General features: G+C 41.3%; 1 pseudogene; it reads right to left on the bottom strand.

Annotated features, from left to right (window-relative positions):
• Nucleotides 1-4,005: 4,005 nt before the first annotated feature.
• LOC129046495 (10 kDa heat shock protein, mitochondrial-like) lies at nucleotides 4,006-4,314 on the bottom strand (annotated as a pseudogene).
• Nucleotides 4,315-6,368: the final 2,054 nt, after the last annotated feature.

The following is a 6,368-nucleotide window of genomic DNA, read 5'->3' as shown; positions in this document are numbered from 1 at the left end:
ACTTAGTAATCGGCAAACTTTCCTGAGAAGTTGGCACATTTATTCCTTCATTCATTTGCACATCAGTGATATACTCATTTGACAAGTATTTGCTAAGTGCCTACTGAATGCAAAATGCCTACTCTCAAGGCAGACAGACCCCTGTTCTAACACTAGCTTGCTGTTTCCTATAGGCAAGGCCTATTTCTTCAGGTGTTAAAAGGATTGAGTGAGATAATACATAAAACATAAAGCACAGAACCTTGCAATAGTAATTAGTTAATGTATAGTAGCTACTACTATTACTTTTACTTTTTTTAATATCAATGATAATAACATTAAAACATGGTTACAGTCTACTGAAAGGACTAGACTTTAAAATAAATCAATGTAATACAAGAGTAATAGGTGCTACAGTACACGTATGTACAAGTTTTGGAGGGAATAATAATTCTACTCGGAAAGGTCAGAGAAGCGTTGACAGGATGGATCATGTTTCAGCCTGAGGTTGAAAGTTGAAGAGTCCACCACACAGTCATGTGATTTTTTACAAAAATCATTGTAGCAGCACTATGGAAGCTGGAGCTGGAATCAAATTGGGGGAAAGGAGGCAGGCAAGCCAGGGAGGCCAGCGAGGAGCTGTTGAAATAGATCAGAAGGGAGGACATTAGCGTCTGTCTGGTTCCTGTTTTTAAACTGGGATCCTCCCAGCCTAATCCTAAACAGGAGACTGTAGGGATCCCAGCCCTGTCCCTGACAGTCATCCTCTCCGTCCTCACTCTCTCTCGCTGGCTGGCATTGGTGTGGTCCGGAGGCAGGCATTGGTGTGGTCCGGAGGCAGACAGACACAGCGTTGGGAAGACCTTTGGAACTGACCCTATGCAGGCAACTTCTGAGCCTCTTGAGTGTATCACAACCTCTGCCCTTCTTCTTCCTTTTTGCTAAACCCTGAACAGAGCAGTGTTTCCTCAAGTGAGGCACACTGGTCACATGTTTCAGAAGCACCCAGGAGGCTCGTTAAAAATGCCTATTTCTAGACCCCTCCCAGCAATCAGAATCCCTTGCAGTTGAAAATCCCTGTGCTTTTTGCCAGCTCCCCAGGGGATACTGACTTTGAGAGCCCCGGCAAGAGACCACTAGACAAGTAGTTCTTGAACTTGACTAATCATGTAACTGGCTTGGGGAACTTTTTAAAAAATAGTCTTTGAGACCCCATCCCTCCAGAAATCTGAAGGTGTAGGGTTGAATAGGGAGTCCACCCTTTGGGACCCATGGCCTAATATCACCTTCCTGGTAACTTAACCTTCTGCTGCTAGAATAAATGAAATAATTGGTCACAAATCCTTCCTGGTGTAATTACAAAGGGATAGCTGAGTTGCCATTCTGTTGAATTGAATTACCGCAGAAAGCTTTCGAAAACAAAGAGACTGAGATGAAAGAGGAACGGTCCCTCTGACAACTTACTGCTAATAAGAGATGGCCTTGAGAAGGGGTGGCGAACGATGACCACAGCACTTCTTAACTTGATGCTTTACGAAGTGCGTGCTATGCAGAAAGCTGCCTGATTCGGGACAAAGGATTACCCTTTGATCTAATCACTCGCGTCAGAGCCTTTTCTAGCTCCTCTCTCATTTGCCTCAGAAATCTAGGGAACTCCCTTTAACCATGTAATACTTGTGTTTCCAGTTCAGAAAGCAAGGGTCATCATTTTTCCACTTGCTCATCGGCCAGGATGTGTGAGGCTTATCAGGCCTGAAAAAGACCTAATCCAATAAAGGATCTTTTGGGGGTGGGAGGAGATCTGGGGTGGAATAAGAACTTTGGAGTAATTAAATAATAAATAATAATTAGAAATTTTAAAATAACAATGAGAAAATGGATCCTGGACCTTGTCCACCATACCAGAACCAGGTCCAATGACTATAGTAGAGATAGTTTATGTGACTTAAAATGAGATTTAAAGAGGCAAAGGGGAAAGAAAGTCCTACAGAAACAGAACATTGTGCCATTAATTACCACTAAAAGTGAGTCTGGCTCCACCACTGATTTCTTCTCAGTTTAATGAATGCTCCCTGGGGTTACCTGTTAAAGCTCATTGTTCTGTCAGAAACTCTGTTGCACATTGGAGGGAGATTTTACTGGTTTCCAAATGATGAAAGGGTACTCTTGGAACATTTTTCAAAGGAGTAATGGTAGCCTCTGAAAATTTTTGCTTTAATTTACCATGGTTGAACAATTGGGCAGTCTTCCAGCAAGAGATCTTTTAAGAACTTTTTTTTTACTTTTTTATTATGTTAATCACCATACATTACATCATTAGTTTTTGATGTAGTGTTCCATGATTCATTGTTTGTGCATAACACCCAGTGCTCCATGCAGAATGTGCCCTCCTCAATACCCACCACCAGGCTAACCCATCCTCCCACCCCCCTCCCCTCTAGAACCCTCAGTTTGTTTTTCAGAGTCCATCGTCTCTCATGGTTCATCTCCCCCTCCAATTTCCCCTCCTTCATCCTTCCCCTCCTACTATTTTCTTCTTTTTTTTTTTCTTAACATATACTGCATTATTTGTTTCAGAGGTACAGATCTGTGATTCAACAGTCTTGCACAATTCACAGCGCTCACCATAGCACCCCATCCCTCCCACCCCCCCACACTTTTAAGAACTTACAAGTACAAAAGAGGTGACCTTTTTGCCTGCGGTAAAATGTGAGCCTTCTTATAATTCCTATTGTTTAAGCATTCATGTGAAGAGAATAGTCCAAGAACACACATGAACTATCCGTTCTACCTCCAGGAAGATAAAGAGGAGAATTCATTTTGAAGCATAAGCCTGCCAATAATAGGCTGCCAACCCACTTGGCCTGGAAATTCCAGAAAAGCCTTCAAATGAAAAATCTGCAATCTAGAAGTATTTAATCCATTATTATTAGGGAAGGACCAGTTCATCCAGAGAGTCAAGAAAGAATTCACTGAGAATGTGTCACTCTGGCTGAGTATTTCAGGATAACACAGGTTTGCCAGCTAGAGGAAGAGGGAAAGAAAGAGCATTCTAGGGAGTGTGAATAGGCATATACGTGCAGTGATTTAAAAAAACAAAACAAAACAAAAAGCACATGTTTTAGTGCCAAAAGTCGGGGGGGGGGGAGATGAGTGCATAAGGTGGCTATGTTGGGGGGGGTCAGCTGAGGGGGGATCTGGAGCCGTAGATCAGGTGAAGGCATTTGTTACCAAAAGGAAAGTCATAAAGTCTTTCCAATAAGAGTTAGTTGTGGGGCGCCTGGGTGGCTCAGATGGTTAAGCGTCTGCCTTTGGCTCAGGTCATGATCCCAGGGTCCTGGGATCGAGTCCCACATCGGGCTCCCGGCTCAGCAGGGAGCCTGCTTCTCCCTCTGACCCTCTCCTCTCTCATGCTGTTGCTCGCTCGCTCGCTCTCTAAAAAATAAATAAAATCTTTAAAAAAAAAAAAAGAGAGTTGGTTGTGAAATCAGATTCGAGTTTTAATGAGGTAATTCTAGTTGCAAAGTGACCTGGTTTAAGGAGTGAGTGGCAATTGTGACTAGAAGACCATTAGAAGGCTAATGCAGTTAATACTAATTCAGAAGGATGAAGGGAGAGTGAATTAAGATGGGGATAAAGGGCCCCCAGAAGTACGATTTGGCTAGGATCACATGGAGAGGTCTCTTAATCTGTAGTCTTGTGGTTTTCCATACCTCACTCTCTTTACTGCTGTGTCATTGTTTTACTGTCATTGCTTTTTGCAAAAATACATGTCCTGTTATCTTCTGTTCCCACAGGGCTGATAGCAGCCTCCTTTCTCTGAAATACCATTGCACTAATCACATCCTGACTTATACTGTTTGTAAACTTGTTTTATTTTATTATTATTATTATTATTATTATTTAGTTTGGATACCATTAGTTTATTATAAAACAGAGACATGGAAATTATTTACATGATGAAAGATTTCACAACTTTAGTGGAATGGGCAGCTTCACGTGATGCCATTTCAATAATGATTAATTTCACTCTACATACTTTCCAAGAATGTCACCATCTCTAAATGAGAAATAATCCTTGTCATCTAGAACTACTTCGGTGCTTCCATATTCTGGGAGAAGAACTTTATCTCCAACGTTCACACTAACTGGTTGCATCTCTCCACCCTTTCCTTTAGAGCCCAATCCAACGGCTGCTACTGTTGCTTGCAATACTTTTCCTTGAGATTTTTCTGGAAACATAATGCCTCCTCTGGTTGCAGTTTCAGCTGCACTCTTTTCAACTAAAACTCAGTCAAAGAGGGGAAGAAACTTTCTAAACACCTGTCCTGTCATGACTTCAACAACCATAGCTCACTGTAAACTTGTTTTAGATAGGATTCCATCACTGCTTCGAATCTAGCTTTGGATGTAGCTGTCTATCCCTCTGCTTAGGGTCCATCTTAAGTGGAGCCAAACATACATTCTCCCGTCCACCATCACTATTATGACTTTAGCCCTAATGAGATAAGCCACAAAATGCAGAAACTTCAAAAAGACCCTTTACTTCTCCTAAGGAGCCTGATCTTAAAGGAGATATACTAGCAACTCTGCATTTCCTTTCCCAGGCCCCTACTATGGCCTTTTTAAAACTTTCCCAGTGTTGTATTTCCCAAGAATACACGCAAGTCCCCAGACCTCTTCGGCCTACAGAGGAAGAGGAAAAAAGAGGTAGCAAAAGGAATAAAACATTTATAATTTTTTTCAACCTCCCATTAACTGTTCCATGTCTTAACCTTGGAGCAGGGGACAGTCAAGGCATTGCTTTCTGGTGGCCACATACTCTGATCAGTGTCAGGGACCACAGAATGATAGGAATAGCAAACTGGGAAGGGTATAACTCATTTATGGGATTTTGGCGGACTTGAGAGCAGGGTTGAGGATCCTACTTCCCTGTAACTGCTACAATGGCTTACTTATGGTAGGAATATGATCGTAATTACATAAAGTAATTGATCCTTATTATAACTTTTCAAAAACTTGTGTTGGTCTACATATTTTTAGAGAATTGCCATACAATCTCCTTTTGTCCTTTCCAGAATCTTGGCACATAATCGGTGGAAGTCTTATTGGCCCAATTATATAGATGATAATCTAAAATATGGGTTAAAATACTTAAACAAGCACCAATAGCAGTAAGTGGCAAACCAGGACTCAAACCTAGGGTTTTAACTCAGTACTCCATTGTCTTCTACATTCTTGGGTCTTCTGCTGGACCCTTATCATGACAGTTGTATTGAGGAGCCTGGACCTACATACTTGTCCATCTTTTCAAATTCCTGAGCAGTGATGGCAGGCCTCCATTTTCTGGTTGTGAAAAAAGTATTTGAGGACTAAGAAAATGGTTAAGAATGCCAGTGATGGGATAAACCCTATTTGTCCATCTACCCAGAGTTAATGAAAACTTATTAGAATTAATCTTAAAATATGAATATGGCAAAGGGTTTTCCCTGAGTACCTATTATATCAAAGCACCATCTCCCAAGTAAGGTTCTCCCATCTGGAGACCATCTGAGGGTATCACAAAAAATAGACATCCCAGGTTCCACCCTCCAATTGAGCCAGACTCCTTAGGGTTTGAGCCCCAAAATCTACATTTAAAAATCTCTTCTGAAAGTTTGGAAAAATCACTGGACTAAAGACTTAGTCCCCTTATTTGACCTCTCCAGATGTTTTGGCCTCAGATGTTTTATCTGTAAAATGGGATAATAAGACCTTACCTTCCTAAAGCTAGGAGGCTAGATCTGATTATCTCTTCCTGTCCTTTATGTTTGTAAAATTTGCCATTCAATTACTTATGTTTCTCATCAATCATTACTGATGATTCATTCCTGCTTCCCTGTGGTTATACCATCGCTTTCCCCCCAGGTGCCTCTTTCAACCCCTTCTCTCATTTACAATCCATCTTCTCCTTGAAACTGTTCCCATCTGCTGCCACCCTGGGTTTACTCCCTTCTCTTCTCTGAACTCTTGAAGGACTTGTGGTCCCAGCACTGATTGGGCCCGAGAAGGCCATTGCTTTGTGGTGACAACCTTTCCTAATTCTATGTTATGACTCCCAGCTGGGTCTGGATTGTCCTTGTTGATGACAGTGATGTTGACCAACACTATGTAAACTATCATTTTAAAACAGCTTTATAATCACGTTAGTAGGCATGTTCAATAATCGTGAAATAGATCCTCTGAAAAGTCTGCTAGGCACAGATTTCAAACTCTGTCTCTAATAGATAGGAACTCAGGAATTTGGCTTTTATTACCTAAATGCAGTTAACTCTCCTCCAGTGTCTAGACCTTTAGGCTCTTCAATTCAGAAAGAGTATAAAGCATTTCCTAAAAACAAGAAGATTTAA

This window comes from Mirounga angustirostris, unplaced genomic scaffold (genome assembly GCF_029215605.1).
Source record: "Mirounga angustirostris isolate CCGP_5_RB_7025 unplaced genomic scaffold, mMirAng1.0.hap1 SCAF_4, whole genome shotgun sequence".
NCBI lineage: Eukaryota > Metazoa > Chordata > Mammalia > Carnivora > Phocidae > Mirounga > Mirounga angustirostris.
This window is presented reverse-complemented; position numbering and strand designations above follow the sequence as displayed.